At 41.2% G+C, this 20,601-nt stretch overlaps 1 protein-coding gene across 1 annotated transcript in view; it reads left to right on the top strand.

Annotated features, from left to right (window-relative positions):
* Positions 1–20,601, top strand: part of TSPAN2 (tetraspanin 2) — a 66,961-nt gene that overhangs the window by 40,547 nt on the left and 5,813 nt on the right. The gene's annotated exons all lie outside the window — the stretch shown is intronic.

Below are 20,601 nucleotides of genomic sequence, written 5' to 3'. Positions count from 1 at the left end.
GCTGTATACTTGTGGATCCAATTCTGGGTTCTCAGTTCTATTCCATTGGTCTATGTGTCTGTTTTTGTGCCAATACCATACTGTCTTGATGATGACAGCTTTGTAGTAGAGGCTAAAGTCTGGAATGGTGATGCCTCCCTTTTTGGTTTTCTTCTTCAATGTTAATTTCGCTATTTGGGGTCTTTTGTGGTTCCATACAAATTTTAGGATTATTTGTTCTAGCTTTGAGAAGAATGCTGGTGCAGTTTTGATTGGGATTGCACTGAATGTGTAGATAGCTTTGGGTAGTAATGACATCTTAACTATATTTATTCTTCCTATCCATGAGCATGGAATGTTTTTCCATTTCTTTGTGTCTTCTTCAATTTCCTTCATAAGTTTTCTTCATAGTTTTAGCATACAGATCTTTTACATCTTTGGTTAGGTTTATTCCTAGGTATTTTATGGTTTTTTGTGCAGTTGTGAATGGGATCGGTTTCTTGATTTCTCTTTCTGTTGCTTCATTATTGGTGTATAAAAATGCAACTAATTTCTGTACATTGATTTTTGTACCTGAGAATTTGCTGAATTCATGGATCAGTTCTAGTAGGCTTCTGGTGGAATCTGTCTGGTTTTCCTTGTAGAGTATCATTTCGTCTGCGAAAAGTGAAAGTTTGACTTCATCTTTGCCAATTCTGATGCCTTTTATTTCTTTTTGTTGTCTGCTGATGCTAGGACTTCCAGCACTATGTTAGACAACAATGGTGAGAGTGGACATCCCTGTCTTGTTGCTGATCTCCAGGGGGAAGTTCTCAGTTTTTCCCCATTGAGGATGATATTAGCTGTGGGCTTTTCATAAATGACTTTTAGGATGTTTATGTAAGTTTTGCATCCCGACTTTCTCGAGGGTTTTTATTAAGAAAGGATGCTGTGTTTTGTCAAATGCTTTTTCTGCATCTGTTGACAGGATCGTGTGGTTTTTATCTTTTCTTTTGTTAATGTGATGTATCACATTGATTTTGCGAATTTTGAACTAGCCCTGGAACCCAGGAATTAATCCCACTTGATCATGGTGGATAATTCTTTTTATATGCTATTGAATTCGATTTGCTAGTATCTTGTTGAGGATTTTTGCATCCATATTCATCATGGATATTGGCTTGTGGTTCTCTTTTTTTGCTGGATCTCTGTCTGGTTTGGGAATCAAAGTGATGCCGGCTTAGTAGAATGAGTCCAGATGTTTTCCTTCCATTTCTACTTTTTGGAGCAGCTTGAGAACAATGGGTATTAACTGTGCTTTAAATGTCTGGTAGAATTCCCCAGGGAAGCCATCTGGCCCAGGGCTCTTATTTGTTGGGAGACTTTTGATAACTGATTCAATTTCTTCACTAGTTGTGGATCTGTTCATATTTTTTATCTCTTCCTGTTTGAGTTTTGGTAGTGTGTGTGTGTTTTTAGGAATTTGTCCATTTCTTCTAGTTTGTCCGGATTATTGGCATATAATTTTCCACAGTATTTCCTAATACTTGTATTTCTGAGGGATTGGTTGTAATAAATCTATTTTCATTCGTGATTTTGTCTGTTTGGGTGCTCTCTCTTTTCTTTTTGAGAAACCTGGATAGAGGCTTATCGATTTTGTTTATTTTTTCTAATAACCAACTCTTGGTTTCATTGTTCTGTTCAGCTGGTTTTTTGGATTCTATATTGTTTATTTCTGCCCTGATCTTTATTATTTCTCTTCTTCCACTGGGTTTTGGGTGTTCTTGCTGCTCTGTTTCTAGTTCCTTTAGGTGCACTGTTAGATTTTGTATTTGCACTTTTTCTAATTTCTTGCAATAGGATTGCAATGTATTTTCCTCTTAGGACTGCCTTTGCTACATCCCAAAGAGTTTGGATTGTTGTATTTTCATTTTCACTTGTTTCCATATATTTTTAAATTTCTTCTCCAACTGTCTAGTTGATCCATTCGTTCTTTAGCAGGGTGTTCTTTAACCTCCATGCTTTTGTGGGTTTTCCAGACTTTTTTCTGTGGTTGATTTCAAGTTCCATAGCATTGTGATCTGAAAGTGTGCATGGTATGATCTCAGTTCTTTTATTGAAGGCTACTTTGTGACCCAGTATGTGATCTATCTTGGAGAATGTACCATGTGCATTTGAGAAGAAAGTGAATACCATACCTTTGGGGTGTAGAGTTCTAAATATGTCTGTCAAGTCCATCTGGTCCAATGTGTCATTCAGGGTTATTGTTTCTCTAGTGATTTTCTGTCTAGTTGATCTATCCATTGCTGTAAGTAGATTGTTAAAGTCCCCTGCAATTATTACATTCTTATCAATAAGATTGCTTATTTGTGGGGCGCCTGGGTGGCTTAGTTGGTTAAGCGTCCGACTTTCGTGTAGGTCATGATCTCACGGTTCGTGGGTTCGAGCCCCGCGTTGGGCTCTGTGCTGACTGCCAGCTCAGAGCCTGGAGCCTATCTCAGAGTCTATGTCTCCCTCTCTCTCTGGCCCTCCCCTGCTCATGCTGTCTCTCTCTCTCTCTCCTATAAATAAAAATAAAAATATTAAAAAAAAAAAGATTGCTTATTTGTATATATTTATATATATGGGTGCTCCCAAATTCGGTGTATAGACATTTATAATTGTTAGCTCTTCCTGATGGATCAACCCTGTAGTTAATATATAATGCCCTTCTTCATCTCTTATTACTGCCTTTCTTTAAAGTCTAGATTGTCCAATATAAGTATGGCTACTCCAGCTTTCTTTTGACTTCTAGTAGCATGATAGATCTCCATCCCCTCACTTTCAATCTGAAGGTGTCCTCAGGTCTAAAATGAGTCTCTTGTAGACAACAAATAGATGGGTCTTGTTTTTTTATCCATTCTGATACCCTATGTCTTTTGATTGGAGCATTTAGTCCATTTACATTCAGTGTTGTTATTGAAAAATATGGGTTTAGAGTCATTGTGTTCTCTGTAGGATTCATGCTTATAGTGGTGTCTCTGGAACTTTGTGTTCCTTGCAATAATCCCTCATAGAGTACCCCTTTAGGATCTCTTGTAGGGCTGGTTTTGTGGTGAAGAATTCCTTCAGTTTTTGTTTGTTTGGGAGAACCTTTACCTCTCCTATTTTGAATGACAGGCTTTCTGGATAAAGGATTCTTGGCTACATATTTTTCCTGTTCATCACATTAGAAATTTCTTGCCATTCCTTTCTGGCCTGCCAAGTTTCAGTAGATAGGTCTCCAACTACCCTGATGTGTCTACCTTTGTATGTTAAGGCCCATTTGTACCTAGCTGCTTTCAGAATTCTCTTTATCCTTATATTTTGCCAGTTTCACTATGATATGTCATGCAGAAGATTGATTCAAGTTACGTCTGAGGGGAGTTCTCTGTGCCTCTTGGATTACAATGTCTGTTTCCTTCCCCAGATTGGGGTAGTTCTCAGGTATGATATGTTCAAGTGCTCCTTCGGCCCCTTTCTCTCTCTTCTTTTGGAATTCCGATGATACGGATATTGTTCCATTTTATCGCATCACTCAGGTCTCTAATTCTCCTTTCATGCTCCTGGATCAATGTGTCTCACTTTTTCTCAGCTTCCTCTTTTTCCTTAATTGTATTTTCTAATTCACCTATTCTCCCTCTGCCTCTTCCATCTGCACTGTGGCTGCCTCCAATTTATCTTGCACTTCATTTATAACATTTTTTAATTCATTGTGACTGTTTTCAAGATCCTTGATCTTTGCAGCAGTGGAGTCTCTCCTGTCTCTATGCCTTTTTCAAGCCCAGCAATCAATCTTATGACTATTATTCTAAATTCTTGTTCAGTTATGTTGCTTATATCTGTTTTGCAATTGCAATTCTTTAGCTGTCCCTTCTTCCTGGAATTTCTTTTGAGGGAAATTCTTCCGTTTCATCATTTTGGCTAGCTGTTTGTCTCTTGTAAGTTTTAAAAGTTTGCTATGTGCTCTGCACCTGTGAGTACTGCTATATTAAAAGAGCCTCATACACTGTCCAGGGCCTGGCCATTCAGGAGGTGTTTTCTGAAGAGTGTTCCTGCTCTCTGTTTTTGTGACTTTGGTTATTTTATTTATCTACTCTTAGTGATGTTTTGGACTCCCCACAGTGTGTGCTTTGGTTTATTCCTTGAGGTAGCCCTGGAAAGGAAAACAGACAAACAGGGAATGCAAACACGCAGATGCACAAATAAAACAAACAAGCAAACAGACAAAAAACAAAAGACAGTCAAAGCATAAAACCAGAAACCCCAGCTACAAGTAAAGAGCTGGGTGGAGGCAGTGCTGATGGAAGAGCAGATGGAAAGAGAGAAATGACAGGGGTGGGGAGAAAGAGAAAATGAACATTGACCAGGCAGAAAAACTAAGAGACTTAATCCAAAGAGAGGAAAAGGAGAATACAGAAGGAAGCGAAGAGAAAGAAATGAAGATAATGTTTCCCAGAGAAACTCTATGTCCTGATTATTCCAGAGAGACAGAAAGGAAAGTAATGAAGGAGGTGTAGAACATGCATCTGGAGATGGATTAAATATGTCTGTTTAAGCAAACCAATAACCAGAGTAACCAGCCTAGTGGAGGGAAGAGATCAGGAGAAATGGGAGAATATATCTGAGTAACAAGAATTGACTAGAGTTAATCCAGGCCATGGCAGCAGTGCTGGTCTGGGGGAGGGGGCTGTCTGTCTCCACAGCATCTGTCCAGCTCCCGTTGAGAAGCAGCTACCCAGCGCAGATGGGCATGGTTTGGTATAGGTGGGTCTCACCTCCACTCTGGGCCCTGCTGCCTGATCCCTGAGGCCCCTCCTTGGTGGTTGTAGGGAGAAAAATAGTGACCCCCCCGTCCCTTCTCCATGGACCAGGTGTCCCCAGATCACTCCTTTGGATCCGTCCCCACTGTGCCGCAGGTGCAGATGAGGTGGGCTGTCTACTGTGCCCCACACTTAGCTGTGGTTTAAGCTCCCATTCAGTGCGCATTAATGATGCTGCCCGAAATGTGATCCCGTGAGCCATAGCACTTCAGGGCAGGGGACAGGTTCCTCCTGATAGCGACTGCACCCCTGAGGTACCACCGAACGCAGAGGGAACTCCCCTCATCCCCACGGCGCAGGAACAGGGCAACCAGCCCCAGTCCAAAGAAAGGCCTGCAGTTTGAGATGGGATGATAGGATCCCTCTCTGTCCCAGGCTGAGGTTTTTCTCTTGTCCAGATACAGTCCTACATTTCCCCAGCCACTCTTTCTCTTCCCTTTGTCTCTCTGCAGAAGGGGATCCCTCCGCTCCGTGCTTCCGTGTCCTAGCCCATTTTTATCTCCCCTACTTCTCATACACACATCTATGACGCTGCCTTCCTAGTAGACTCCGTCTCCTTTCCTCCCAGACTCTTGCAGTTCAGAGTCCTTTGACTTCAGCCCTTCTTTGTTTGAGAGATGCAGGCAGGGAAGTACAGATCTCCTTACTTCTCTGCGATGTGGGCTGAAAATCTAGTGTATTTTTAAGTTCAGTTATTGAGTTCTTCATGTTTGATTTGTCCTTTTTTACATTTTGTCTTTGTTATGACGGTCTCAGTGAGATCCTCCACTCTTTTCTCAAGTCCAGCGAATGCATATTTTTTCTATTCATCACATTGAAGATTTCCTGCCATTCCTTTCTGGCCTGCCAAGTTTCGGTAGATAGGTCTGCTACTACCCTGATGTCTCTACCTTTGTATGTTAGGGCCCTCTTATCCTTAGCTGCTTTCAGAATTCTCTCTTTATCCTTGTATTTTACCAGTTTCACTATGATGTGTCGTGCAGACGATCAATTCAAGTTATGTCTGAGGGGAGTTCTCTGTGCCTCTTGGATTTCAATGTGTTTCCTTCCCCAAATTGGGGAAGTTCTCAGCTATGATTTGTTCCAGTTCCCCTTCAGCCCCTTTCTCTCTCTTCTTCTTATTCTTCTGGAATTCCTATGATACGGATATTGTTCTGTTTGATTCCATCACTCAGTTCTCAAATTCTCCTTTTGTGCTCCTGGATCAATTTATCTCTTGGCTACCTCTTTTTCCATAATTGTATCTTCTAATTCACCTATTCTCCCCTCTGCCTCTTCGATCTGCACTGTGGCTGCCTCCATTTTATTTTGCACCTCATTTATAATATTTTTTAATTCATTGTGACTGTATTCAAGATCCTTGATCTTTACAGCAGTGGAGTCTCTCCTGTCTTCTATGCCTTTTTCAAGCCCAGTGATCAATCTTATGACTATTGTTCTAAATTTTTGGTCAGCTATGTTGCTTATATCTGTTTTGATTAATTCTTTAGCTGTCACTTCTTCCTGGAATTTTTTTTTTAATTTAATTTAANATGAGCATGGAATGTTTTTCCATTTCTTTGTGTCTTATTCAATTTCCTTCATAAGTTTTCTGTAGTTTTCATCATACAGATCTCTTGTATCCTTGGTTAGGTTTATTCCGAGGTATTTTATGGTTTTTTGTGCAATTGTGAATGGGATCAGTTTCTTGATTTCTCTTCCTGGAATTTCTTTTGAGGAGAGTTATTCCGTTTCATCATGTTGGCCACCTTTCTGTCTCTTGTATGTTTTAAAAGCTTGTTATGCACTCTGCACCTGCAAGTATTGGTATATTAAAGGAGGCTCATAGTCTGTCCAGGGCCTGTCTGTTCAGGAAGTGTTCTTTTAATGGTGTCCCTTGGTCTCTCTTGTTGTGACTTTGGTTACTTTTTTTCCCTACTAGTAGTGATATTTGGGACTCTCCACCATGTATACTTTGGTTTGTTTCTTGAGGTAGCCCTGAAAAGGAAAACAGACAGACAAACAGGGGACAAAAGCATGCAAACGCACACACAAATCAAACAAGCAAGCAAACTGGAAAGCAACAAAAGACAGAGGACAGTCTAAAAGCATAAAACCAAAAACCCCAGCTACAAATAAAAAGCAGAATGAAGGCAGTGCTGATGGAAGAGTATTTACAAAGAGAGAAATGACAGGGGTGGAGAGAAAGAGAAATTAAACATTGGCCAGGCAGAGAGACTAAAAGGCTTAATTTAGAGAGAGATAAAGGAGGATACAGCAGGAGGTGAGGAGGAAAAAAATGAAGGTAATGTTACCCAGAGAAACTATATAGTCTATTTCAGAGAGAGAGAAAGGAAGGTAATGAAGGAGGTGTAGAGTATGCATCAAGAGAATGGATTAAATATGCCTGTTTAAGCAAATCTATAGCCAGAATACCCAGCCCAGAGGAGGGGAGAGATAAGAATGAGATAAGGGAGAATATATCTGAATAGCAAGAATTGATCTAGAGTTAATCATGGCAGTGCATCAGTTCAGGTCTTGGGTTAAGGGCTGTTTGTTTCCACAGCAATCTAACCAGGCTCCTGTGTAAGAAAAAAAAAAGGGGGTGGGGGGGCTGCTACCTAGCAAAAGTGGTCGTGGTTTGGTGTAGGCGGGTCTCGCTCCCTGAGGCCCCGCCTTTGTGGTTGTGGGGAGAAAAATAGTGACCCCTCCAGTCCCTTCTCCTGGAACCAGGTGTTGTAAATCACCCTTTTGGGTCCGACCTTGCTGTGCTACAGGCACAGCCAAGGTGGGCGATGTTCTATGTCCCGCACCCAGCCTCATTTCCAGATCTTACTCCGTGCATATTAACGATACCACCCGAAATGTAATCCCACAAGCCGGGGCATTTCCTAGCAGGGCTCCGAGCAGAGGACCAGTTCCTCCTGATGCCAACTGTGTCCCTGCATACCATCTATCCCGGAGGGCATTTCTGGGACCAGGACACCCAACCCAAAGAAAGCTCTGCAGTTAGAGATAGGATCTCTCTCCTAAAGCCTTGCAATTAGAGATGGGATGATAGGATGCTTCTCTGTCCCAGACCAAGGTTTTTCTCTTGTCCAGATACAGTTCTACATTTCCGCAGCTGTTCTTTCTCTTCCCTTTGTCTCTCTGCAGAAGGGGCTCCCTCCCCTCCCTGCCTCCACATCCTGGCCCCAGTCGGAATTACGTCCCTATGAGCCTGTCTTCTTAGTAGATTCTGTCCTTTTTCCTCCCAGACTCTTGTAGTTCAGAGTCCTTTGACTTCAGCCCTTCTTTGAGAGATGTGGGCGAGAAGTACGGAGCCACCTTGCCCCCCCACCTAAAGAAATTTAGAGTGTGACTTGCATCGTATTGATTTGAAACCTTCTATCAAAGCATGCTCCAGAGCTTTAGAGGGTAGAAAATATCACCCTCCCGATTTCTGCCCCAAATGGTACTTAAATTGGTTCAGAGACTTGCTGGAACCAACCTGATTGCAGAGCCCAGGGTCTTGAGAGCTCTCTGATGCTCTGAAGAAGTGTGCCTTCAAGTCCAATGAGTATCTTGAGGGCCATTGCTTAGAATTCTTTATCAGGAATATTGCTTACCTCCATTTTATTTAGTCCTTTTGCTGTGTTTTTATCCTGTTCTTTCATTTGGGACATATTCCTCTGTTTCCTCATGCTGTCTAATTCTCTGTGTTTGACATTACTAGTCTATAGAAACAGTTATGTCTCCTGCTCTTGAACGTAGTGACCTCTGAGGAAGAGGTCGTGTGGTGGCCTGCAGTGCAGTGTCCCCTGTTCACCAGGACCAGGAGCTTCTGGTGACTTCTATGTGAGTTGCATAGAGGCCACTGTTGTGGTTGAGCCTTGTTTACCTTCAGTCCAGGTGCCTTCAGTGGGCCACTTTGCCTGTTGTGGGCAAGGCTTGGTCCCTGTGCCCGTCTGGGGCCACCGTGGGCTTGTTGTTAGGCAGTATCAGCAGTCAGACCAGATGTCTGCCCTCCTCCCATCGGCTGGGGCTGTGGTCATACCAAACTGCAGGACACTGTCTCTGCCCTGTCCCCTGAGAGGCTTTCATTGATGGGTTGGGCCTGAAGTCCAGCCAGATGTCTGCCTCCAATCCATCTGCTGAGGCTGCTGTGAGCCCAGACTGCAGGGCTCTCTTCCTGTGCTGTCTCTGAGAGGTTTCTGTTTGTGAGCAGAGCCAGTAGTGAGATCAGAGGTCTGCCCCCAGTCTGTCTGCTGGAGCTACAGACACGTTGTCAAGGCACTCCCTCTGCGCTGCCACTTCTAAGGTTCAGCTGCTGGAGCTGCAGCGAAACTGGTGTGTGTGGTTATCTCCCCCTCTTCCCAGGGCAGGAGTCACTTTGGAGCCCCAGGGTCCCTACCTGGGCTGACTGCAGGATGAGACGTGGCAGGAGCCACTCCAGAGGGAATCCCACCAAGTGGGGCTGGTTGGATGGGTAGACCCAGACCCACAGGAGAGCACAGGGACAGGCAATGTGATATTAGCAAGCTAGGTGGCCAGTGTTCTCACCGCTTCCCACAGGTCTCTAGCTATCTAGGCTGGGGGGCAGGGGTTGAGAAATGGTGCCCACAAGCTCTTTTGTTCTTAGAAAAGTCTCCTCAAGACCCTTGCCCCTCTAGCACATGTTCTGAGATTAGTAAATAAATCTCATTCCCGCATACCCCAGCCACTTTTCAAATTGCTGCTTCTATATTCTATCTCAGCAGGCCTCTTTGTTATGCTGGCTCTTTAAGGGTAGCAGCTCCATTTCCTACCACCCTCTGGCTCTCCCAGAGAGGAGCATGCTGATTTTTACATTTCCTGGTATCAAACCCCACAAATTGTAAAAGCCCTCAAAATTAAGGCCCTCTGGTTTTCAGAGCAAAATGCTATGGGGACTTGTCTTCCCAGTGCCAACCGCCTGTGACTGGGCTGACTGGTGTGGGGCCTGTCTCCCTTCTCCATGCTTGTGGTGCCCCTCCTGTTCGTGGTTAGTCTCACCAAGAATTTGGCTCCCAATGGCATCTCTGCCCTCCCTCCCCTCTTCCATGTGGCCTCCTTTCTATGATTAACTGTGGAAAGTCCATTCTGCTAGTCTTCTAGTTTTCTGTGTTGGTTGTACTGATGGAGCTATTAGAAGTGTGCCCGTGGGAGGAGGTGAGTTTTAGGGTCATCCTACTCTGCCATCTTTCCAGAAATCCTCTCCTGTGATGTAATTCTTAGGATGAGTCTTAAAGGATGAATCAGAGCCTAGCAAACAAAAGAGAAGGGTATTGCAGGTAGAAAGGATAGAAGGTAAAGGCAATGAGAACAAGGGAATATAATTGTACCCAGGAAAGTCCCAGTAGTGGGTTTTGGCTCAGGGACCTGTGGGGATGAGTCCTTCAAGGAGGAGGTAGCTATTCCTGAAGGGCTTTGAGTACTCTGGTGAAGCCAGAGTGTATCCTTAGGAAAGTACTAAAGTTAGAATCTGGGATAGGGTTTACATTTTTCTGAGTTTGCTGTAGTAGCCATTTGGAGGATCGATGGGAAATGAAAATCTGGAATCGAGGAGGCCAGTTGGGAGGGCTGCGATCCTCGTTGTCAGCCAAGATTGCTACCTGGTAACAAGCTGGACTGAGCACCAGGAGTGGAGAGAAAACCATTTAGAAAGTAAAATCTACAGGATCTGGTGACCATTTAACTATGAGAGAAGAGGGAGGACTCCATTGCTGCTTTTGGCTTTACTAGCTGGATAAATGGTATCATTTATTGAACAAAGAACTAGAGAAAAAGAAACAAATTTTGAAGAAAAGAAAGTGAGTTCAGTGCTCAACATGGTAATTTTGAGGAGCTAGTGAAACTTCCAACTGGAAACGTCCAAATAAACAGTTGGAAAATCTAGCCTGCAGCTCAGGAGAGAGGTTTGGGTGTCAGTACTTTATGGAAGTCTTAAGGCTGTGTATAAGAATTTAATTCATTAGGTTTAGAAGAAATAAGGGCAAGGATAAAACTCCAGGGAACAACAGCATTTAAGAAGGGGAGAGGGAGAGCTGCCAAATAAGTAGAAAAAGTAGACAGACACACGTGAGGAGATGCATGGGGGAGGAGGGAATGGTTAACAGGGTCACATGCTGCCATTGAGGTCAACTCAGCATTTATCCTTATCTACTCTGTGCCTGGCACTACAGATAAAAAAGATGAATGACACAAAATCTCTACTCTCAAGAAATGTGTAGTCTAACAGGATGAACACAGATATGGACAAAGTGCAGTAACAGAGGTATGCACAGAGGGTGCAAGTGTTTTGAAAGCACTAAAGGTTACTTCGTAAGACTGGAGGCCGGAGGGTTCATGGGGAAAGCTGACAATGATGTCTCAGCTAACTCTTCAGGTGTGAGAAGTAACCATGGAAGCATTGCAGGAGAAGGCAGGGGGAGACCTATCCACAGAGGAAAGAGCATAAACAGTGGCACAGAAGCAGAAAATATGAAGGGGGAACTAAAAGTCCAAGGAGGTCCAGTAAGATAATGACTGAAATGTTGACAGGATTGAGCATCTTAAAAAGGTAACCTGATGTCAGGGAGAGTGACAACGGACCCCATCCTGCATGACATGAGATGTAAAGAGGGAGCGTGCCCTTTCAAGTAGTCTAGCTTGGGGCAAAGGACAGAAAAGGAGAGTTCAGAAAAGACAAAATCCAGGGGCACCTGGCTGGCTCAGTTGGAAGAGCATGCAACTCTGATTTCGGGATCATGAGTTTGAGCTCCACCTTGCATGCAGGAATTACGCAAATAAATTCTTAAAAGCTTAAAGACAAAATCCAAATTACCATTAAACCCATAAAAACTATAGGCAATTAATAGCAAAGTTAAAATATTACAAATTTAGGAGCTGACATTGTTTAACCTATGAAATTAGCCAAGTTCTTCTTTTCTTAATAATTATACGCAGTGTTGACAAAAAGGATATGAAGTGAGCATTTTCAGAGAAACCAGTAGAAAATTTTTAGAGGTCAGTATGACTGTGTCCTACTAGTGAGTTAAGAGAGCTTAGGAATATGGCAGAGTCGGAGGACCCTGACCTACCCCCATCCCGTGTTTACAACTAGATATTGCCCACATCCAAGTCAATAAACTGGAGAGTAATCCAAAGCCTGACAAAACAAACTTCACAACTAAATATGGAGAGGAAGCTGCAGCTGAAAGGTTAGGAAGGTCAGAAAAGCAAAGGGGAGCTTGCCCGCAGGAGGGAGGGAGCTACACGTGTGGAGAGGACAGAGAAATGGGCCTTTGCACCCCAGAATGTACACAGGGAAAACTAATCCGCATAATGTTTGGCTTTAGAAACCAGAGAGGCTGAAATCTGTGGGACTTGGATCCTGGAACTTTAAAAGTCAGGTGACTCAGCCCTGGGCAAGCTGGGAAGGTGAGTGATAGCTGGGTCACTGCCCTTAAAGAGCAGCCTGTATGAAGGGGCAACATGAAAATGGCGGTTTACACAATGCCAAGGGCATCAGGAGATGGATCTGTTCGTACTGATTTCAGAGCATGTTGGAGGACTTCAAAAAATGAGGGAGCTGACAGGTACCATTTTCCTCCCCTCACCCCCAGCATAGACATGGAGCCACTTGTAGGAGGCAGGACTGCACACACACTTGCTACCTAACCTGCTAGCAGTGCACCATGCCCATGAGATCTCCTGAGGACTCACCCACTCCAAGCCTGCTAACCTTGGCCCTGGGCTCAGGGAAAATCTTGTTAAAGCTGCGTATGCACCCCACCTAGCCTCTGAGGGCACAGCTGCCACCATGTTCAGTGCCTGGCCCCTGTACCACACCCAGCTGAATGCCCCCAGCCACCATCACATGCTAAACCCAGCTGCAAGTCAAGCTCAGCCTCCCATCCCCAGCTGCCCTGGCACATAGCCCACAGCGACCACAGTGCTTTGGGGGATCTGACCTAGGACTCGTAGCCCAGTACAAATTTTGCTAACACTGCCACCCTGCTCCCAAGTTCCCTGGCAGGCACACCCACTCAGAGCTGGCCTGCCTGAGTCCCACTAACCACAGAGAGCAAGCACAACCCACACCAGGCAGAGAGTTAGTGCAGATGACTTAATGGAAAGGAAAAGTGACTCAGACACAATAACAGGGCATAAGCCACACACATAGGATACTCTCCTGAACTGCCAAGACCTCCTTTTAATAAAGTCACCACTTTCAAGAGCACTAGACGTAGCTGACTTTCTTAACACAGAGAGACAGACAGAGGGGCAGACAAAAGGGAGACAGAAATTTATCCCAAATGAAAGGACTGGACAAGGCCACAGCCAGAGATCTAAGCAAAACAGATATAAGTAACATGCCTGATGGAGTAGTTAAAGCAATGATCATAAGGATACTCACTGGACTTGAGAAAAGAGTAGGAAACCTGAGTGAGATGCTTAAAACAGAGATAAGGAGTAACATAGCAGAGATAAAGGGCTCAATAAGTGAAATGAGAAACGTGCTTAATGGATTGAACAGCAGGATGAAAAAAGCAGAGAAATGAATTAGTGACCTAGAAGACAACAGTGTTTGAATGTAATCAAGTTGAACAAAAGACGGAAAAAAATTATGCAAAATGAGAAGAGACTTAGGGAATTCAATGGCTCCATCAAAAATAATAACATTCCTACTATAGGAGTTCCAGGAGAAGAGAGAGAAAAGGGGGCAGAAAATTCATTTGAAGAAATAATAGCAGAAAAATTCCCTAATCTGGGGAAGGAAACAGACACCCAGATCTAGTAGAGCTAGAGAACTCCCATCAAAATCAACAAAAGCAGATCCACACCAAGACGTATTATAATTCAATTGGCAAAATACAGTAATAAAGAAAAATATTTAAAGACAACAAGAAAAGAGATCAGTAACTTACAAGGGAAAACCCATAAGGCTAGCAGTGAATTTTCCAGCAGAAACTTTCCAAGCCAGAAGGGAGTAACATGATAAATTCAGCAGAAACTTTCCAAGCCAGAAGGGAGTAACATGATAAATTCAAAGTGCTAAATGGGAAAAATATGTGGCCAACAATACTCTATCCAACAAGAATACTCTTATCATTCAGATCCAGACAAACAAAAACTAAAGGAGTTCATGACCACCAAACTAGCTCTGCAAGAAATATTAAAGGGGATTCTTTGAGTGGAAAAAAAGAGACCAAAAGTGGCAGTATAGAGGTAAGATATACAAAAGGAGTAAAAATGAATATTTCTGTAAAAAAAAAAATCAGCCAAGGAAATCACAAAAAGGATATAAAATATAATAACACATACCTAAAACATGAGGAGGAGAAAACAGTGGGTTCAAATTTAAACAACCACCAACTTAATATAGACTACTATGTGCAGAAGTGGTTATATACAAACTTAATGGTAACCATATATCAAAAACCACTAGGGGCCCCTGGGTGGTTCATTCAGTTAAGCTTCTGACTCTTGATTTTGGCTCAGGTCATGATCTCATGGTCATGAGATCAAGCCCCATGTCAGGCTCTGTGCTGAGTGTGGAACCTGCTGGAGAATCTTTCTCTCTCTTTCTCTCTCTCTCTGCCCCTCCCCCCCTAAAAAAACCACAAATAAATATGCAAATATAAAGAGAAAGTAATCCAAGTGTATCACTAAAGAAAATCAGCAAACTATGAAAGAAAGACAAGAAAGGATCAAAGAAAATCTTCAGAAACAACCACAAAACAAATAATAAAATGACAGTAAATACATATCTATCAAGAATTATTTTGAATGTAAATGAAATTCTTCAATCAAAAGATGTAGGGTGACAATGCATAAAAAAAAAAGACCCATCTATATGTTGCCTACAAGAGACTAATTTTAGACCTAAAGACACATGCAAATTGAAAGTGAAGGGATAAACATCTATTGTGCAAATGGGTGTAAAAAGAAAGCTGGAGTAGCAATACTTACTTTGGATAAACTAGACTTTAAACAAGAGATGAAGAAGGGCACTATATCATAATAAAGGGACAATCCAATAAGAAGATACAACAACTATAAATATTTCTGCACCCAATAAGAACACCTAAATACATAAAGCAGTTAATAAAAAATGTAAAAGAACTAATCAATAATAATACAATAATAGTAGGAGACTTTAACACCCCACTTAACAATAATGGACAGATCATCTAAACAAAATCAACAAGGAGGCCATGGCTTTGAATGACCCACTGGACCAGATGGACTTCGCAGATATATTCAGAACATTCTCTCCTAAAACAACAGAATACACATTCTTTTCAATTGCATGTGGAACATTCTCCAGATCATATATTAGCCCACAAAAGGAGCCTCAAGAAATTCAAGATTGAAATCATACCATGCATATTTCTGAAGACAACATTATGAAACTGAAGCCACCCATAAGATAAAATCTGGAAAAAGGGGCACATGAGTGGCTCAGTTGGTTAAGTGTCCGACTTCAGCTCAGGTCGTGATCTCATGGTTCATGGGTTCAAGCCCTGCGTCGGGCTCTGTGCTGACTGTTTCAGATTCTGGAGCCTGTTTTAGATTCTGTATCTCCCTCTCTCTCTGACCCTCCCCTGCTCACGCTGTCTCTCTCTCTCCCTCTCAGAAATAAATAAAAAACATTTTTGAAATATTTTTTAAAATCTGGAAAGAACACAAATATGTGGAGGTTAAATAACATGCTACTAGACAATGAATGGGTCAACAGGAAATAAAAGAAGAAATTAAAAAGTACAGGAAACAAATGAAAATGAAAACATAATAGTCCAAAACTTCTGGGGGTGCAACAAAAGTGGTCCTAAGAGCAAAGTTTATAGTAATTCAGGCCTACCTCAAGAAGCAAGAGAAATCTCAAGTAAATACTTAAAGGAGCTAGAAGAAAACAAGTAAAACCTAAATTCAGCAGATGAAAGGAAATAAAGATCAGAGCAGAAGTCAATAATACAGAAACTTAAAAAACAAGAGAACATATCAGTGAAACCAGGAGATGGTTCTTTGAAAAATCAATAAAATTTATAAACCTTTAGCCAGACTTATCTAGATAAAAAGAGAATGGACTCAAATAAACCACAAGTGAGAAAGGAGAAATAACAACCAACACCACAGAAATATGAACTCATAATCTTATGAAAAGCTGTATGCTAACAAATTAGGCAACCTAAAAGAAGTGGATAAATTCCTAGAAACATAACCTCCACAACTGAACCAGGAAGAAAATAAAAAATTTGGACAAACTGAATACTAACAATAGAATTGAATCTATAATTTTAAAAACTTCCAAAACACAAAAGTTCAGGACCAGATAGCATTACGGGCAAATTCTACCAAGCATTTAAAAAAGAGTCACCTATTCTTCTCAAACTATTCCAAAAAATAGAAAAGGAAGGAGAAATTCCAAATTCATTCTATGAGGCCAACATTACCCTGATACCAAAACAAATGAAACACCAATAAAAGAGGATTACAGGACAATATCCCTGATGACATGGATGCAAAATCTCAACAAAATACTCGTAAACCGAATCCAACAATACATTTAAAACATCACTGTGATCGAGTGGGATTTATTCTTAGCTTGCAAGGATGGTTTAATATTGGAAAATCAGTGTGATACAGCACATCAATAAGAGAAAGGTTAAGAACCATAAGATCATTTCAATAGATGCAGAAAATGCATCTGACAAAGTACAACATCCATTCTTGATTAAAAAAAAAAACCAATCCAACAAAGTAGTGTTAGAGAAAACATACCTCAGAACATATAAAGGCACCTATGAAAAACCCACAGCTAACATCATCCTTAATGGCTAAACACTGAGAGCTTTTCCCCTAAGATCAGGAAGAAGACAAGGATGTTCACTCTCACCACTTTTATTCCACACAGTACTGGAAGTCCTAGCCACAGCAATAAGACAACAAAAAGAAATAAAAGGCATCCAAATTGGCAAGGAAAAAGTCAAACTTTCACTATTTGCAGACATGATACTATATGTGGGGAACCCAAAGACACTCCCCCCAAAAAAAGAAAACCTGCCAGAACTGATAAATGAACTCAGTAAAGTCAAAGGATACAAAATCAATGTGCAAAAATCTGTTGCATCTCTATACAACAATGAAGCAGCAGAAAGAGAAATTAAGAAAAAATCCCATTTACAGTTGCACCCAAAATGATAAAATTCCTAACCGAAGAGGTAAAAGACCTATACTCTGAAAACTGTAAAACACTGATGAAAAAAATTGAAGACAATACAAAGAAATAGGAAGACATTCCATACTCAGGCATTGGAAGAACAAATACTGTCAGGATGTCTATACTACCCAAAATAATCTACACACTTAATACAATTTCTATCAAAATACCAGCAGTATGTTTCACAGAGCCAGAACAGACAATCCTAAAATTTGTATGGAAGCACAAAAGACCCCAAAAAACCAAAGCAATCTTGAAAAAGAAAAACAAATTGGGAAGCATCATAATTCCAGACTTCAAGTTATATTACCAAGCTGTAGTAATCAAAACAGTAGGATACTGGCACACAAATAGACATATAGATTAATGGAACACAATAGAAAATCCAGAAATAAGCCCACAGCTATGAGGTCAATTAATCTTCACAAAGTAGGAAAGAATATCCAGTGGAAAAAGACAGTCTCTTCAGCAAATGATTTTGGGAAAACTGGATAGCAACATGCAAGAGAATCAAACTGGACCACTTTCTTAAACCATACACAAAAATAAATTCAAAATGGATGAAGGACCTAAATGTGAGACATTAAACCATAAAAATCCTAGAAGAGGGCACAGGCAGTAATTTCTTTGACATTGGCTGTAGCAACATTTTTCTAGATAGGTCTCCTGAGGCAGAGAAACAAAAGCAAAAATGAACTATTTGGACTACATCAAAATAAAAAGCTTCTGCACAGAAAAGGAAACAACAAAACTAAAAGGCAACCAACAGAATGGGAGAAGATATTTGCAAATGACATATCTGATAAAGGGTTAGTATCCAAACTATATAAAGAATTTACAAAAACTCAACACCCCAAAACCAAATAACCCAATTGAAAAATGGGCAAAAGACATGAACAGACATTTCTCCAAAGAAGACACACAGATGGCCAAAAAAGGCACATGAAAAAATGTTCAACATTACTTATTATGAGGGGACTGCAGATCAAAACTATGAGATACTCCCTTATACCTGTCAGAATGACTAAAATCAACAATGCAAGAAAGAACAGGCAAGGATATGGAGAAAAAGGAGCCTTTGTGCATAGTTGGTTGGAATGCAAACTGTTGGTTGGAATAGTTACTGTGGAAAACAGTATGGAGGTTCCTCAAAAAGTTAAAAATAGAACCATCTTGTGATCTGGCAATCACATTACTGGGTATCTACTCAAAGAATACAAGAACACTAATTCAAAGTGATATATGCACCCCTCTGTTTATAGCAGCATTATTAACAATAAGCAAAATATAGAAGCAGCCCAAGTGCCCACTGATAGATGAATGGATAAAGAAGACGTGGTATATATATGATGGAATAATATGTGGCCCAAAAAATAGAATGAAACCTTGCCATTTACAATGCCACGGGTGGAGCTGGAGAATATAATCCTAAGCAACATAAATCAGCCAGAGAAAAACAAATACCATATGATTTCAATCATGTGTGGAATTTCAGAAATAAAACAAATAAGCAAAGGAGAAAGAATAAGAGAGAGAGACAGATCAAGAAACGGACCCTTAATTACGGAGTACAAACTAATGGTTACCAGAGGGGAGGGAGGTGGGGGGATGGGTGAAATAGGAGAAGAGAATTAAAGACTGCATTTGTAGTGATGAGCACAGAGTGATGTATGGATCACATGTATAGATGTATGTTGAATTAGTCTACTGTACACCTAAAACTAACATAACACACTATGTTAAGCAACTGAAATTAAGATAAAAACTTAAATTTAAAAAGAAACTTAAATAGACTGGTGAGTTAAGTATATTCATGCTCTTTATCCAGAAATTTCATTCTTCAATTTGTTTTAAGGAAAAGAAATTAGAGATATGGACAGAGGTGTGGTATCATTGCAGTACTATTCATATTCATTCTAAATTATGTACTATAAGACAGTGAATTGTTTTATAGTCATTAAAAGCTACTATTTCAAAGGATTTTTGATGAAAGTAGTTTTGAAGTCATAATATTAAGTTTAAAAAGCACAGAGTTGCCTATAAAGAATTACCCAAGTGTGTGTTTGAGTTTAAAAATACAACAACTGGGGCATCTAGCTGTTTCAGTGGGTAGAGCATGTGACTCTCGATCTTGGGGCCATATGTTCGAGCCCCACCTTGGGTGTGGAGATTACTTAAAAGAATAAAATATTTAAGAAAAAGAATATACTCACAGTGTTAATGATTATCTTTAGTGTAGTAATACAAATATGTCTTCTTCTTATCTTTTTTATTCCACAGTAGTTCCCCCATATCTGCAGGGGATATGTTGCAAGTCTCCCAGTGGGTGGCTGAAACACAAATAATACCAAACCCTCTATTTACAGTCTTTTTTCCTACACATGCATACCTACGATAAAGTTTAATTTGTAAGGTAGACACAGTAAGACATTAACAATAACCAATAATAAAATAAAGCAATTACAATAATACAGTGTAATAAAAGGTAGTCTCTTTCTCACTCAAAACATCGTACTGTCTGTACTTACCCTTGTTCTTGTGAGGTGATGTGACATGATAAAATACCTATGTGCTGAGATAAAGTGAGGTGAGTGACAGACATTGTGATGTAGCATTAGTCTACTGATGGCCTGACGGTATGTCACGGGAAGGATCTACAATCAGACTTGTGGAACCATGGGTAACCAGCTACAAAAGCAAAAACCACGGATAAAGGTGAACTACTGTATTTCCCAAATTCCAACAGTAAGCACCTATTTCTTTTATAACTAAGCAAACCAATACAAGTTAGTTTCCCCCCAAAAGCTGGCTTTGAAAGCAGGGATGGAATATGAGTTAGTGCTCGAGGAGGAAGGGGGGAGGAGGAGAAGACTGTTCTGTTTTAGACTGAGAAACCCAGGCATGGTGTGACGCCATGAGTGGAAAAGGCAATGGAGAAGGAGAGGCTAAGTGAGAAAGATAAGTGAGAGCACAGGCTTCCTGAGGAGATGAGAGGGAACGAGAGATCCCGCTCCAGTAAAGGGATTAACTCTCCACTGAGAAGCGTACTCCCTTGGCTTTGATGAGAGAGAAGGAAATGGCAGTGTTGCCTTGTTCACTTGGCATGCCGACTGCCTACAGCATGCCTGGCACAGCATGAATGGAGCATGTAAGTGTTAGAGGTGGAGAGGAGGGTTGAGGAATTTTCTCCAGTAAGTGCTGTGGTTCTCAAGAAGTGCAGTGGTGTATTGTAATGTATTATTTTTTGTGTGGGTCTGTATCTTTCTCTAAACTGTGAGCTTCCTGAGGTACCTGGATGGCTCAGTTGATTAAGCGACTGACTCTTGATTTCAGCTCAGGTCATGATCTCACAGTTCGTGAGTTTGAGCCCGGCATCAGGCTCTGCACTTTTCATGCTTGGGATTCTCTCTTTCTCTCTCTGTCTCTCTGCCCCTCTCCTGCTCACTCACTCGCTCTCTTCCTCTCTCATAAAATAAATCGATAAACTAAATAAACTGTGAGCTCCCAAAGGGCAGAAGCAATCATGTCTTCTTATCTTCATGTCTGCCACACCATTCCAGTGACAGACTGGTGAAGGTAGATTGCTGGAGAAATGTTTGTTGGATGCATGAATGATGA

This window comes from Crocuta crocuta, unplaced genomic scaffold, assembly GCF_008692635.1.
Source record: "Crocuta crocuta isolate KB4526 unplaced genomic scaffold, BGI_CrCroc_1.0 scaffold180, whole genome shotgun sequence".
NCBI lineage: Eukaryota > Metazoa > Chordata > Mammalia > Carnivora > Hyaenidae > Crocuta > Crocuta crocuta.
The sequence above is the reverse complement of the archived record's forward strand: the minus strand, read 5'-3'. Positions and strand labels throughout refer to the sequence as shown.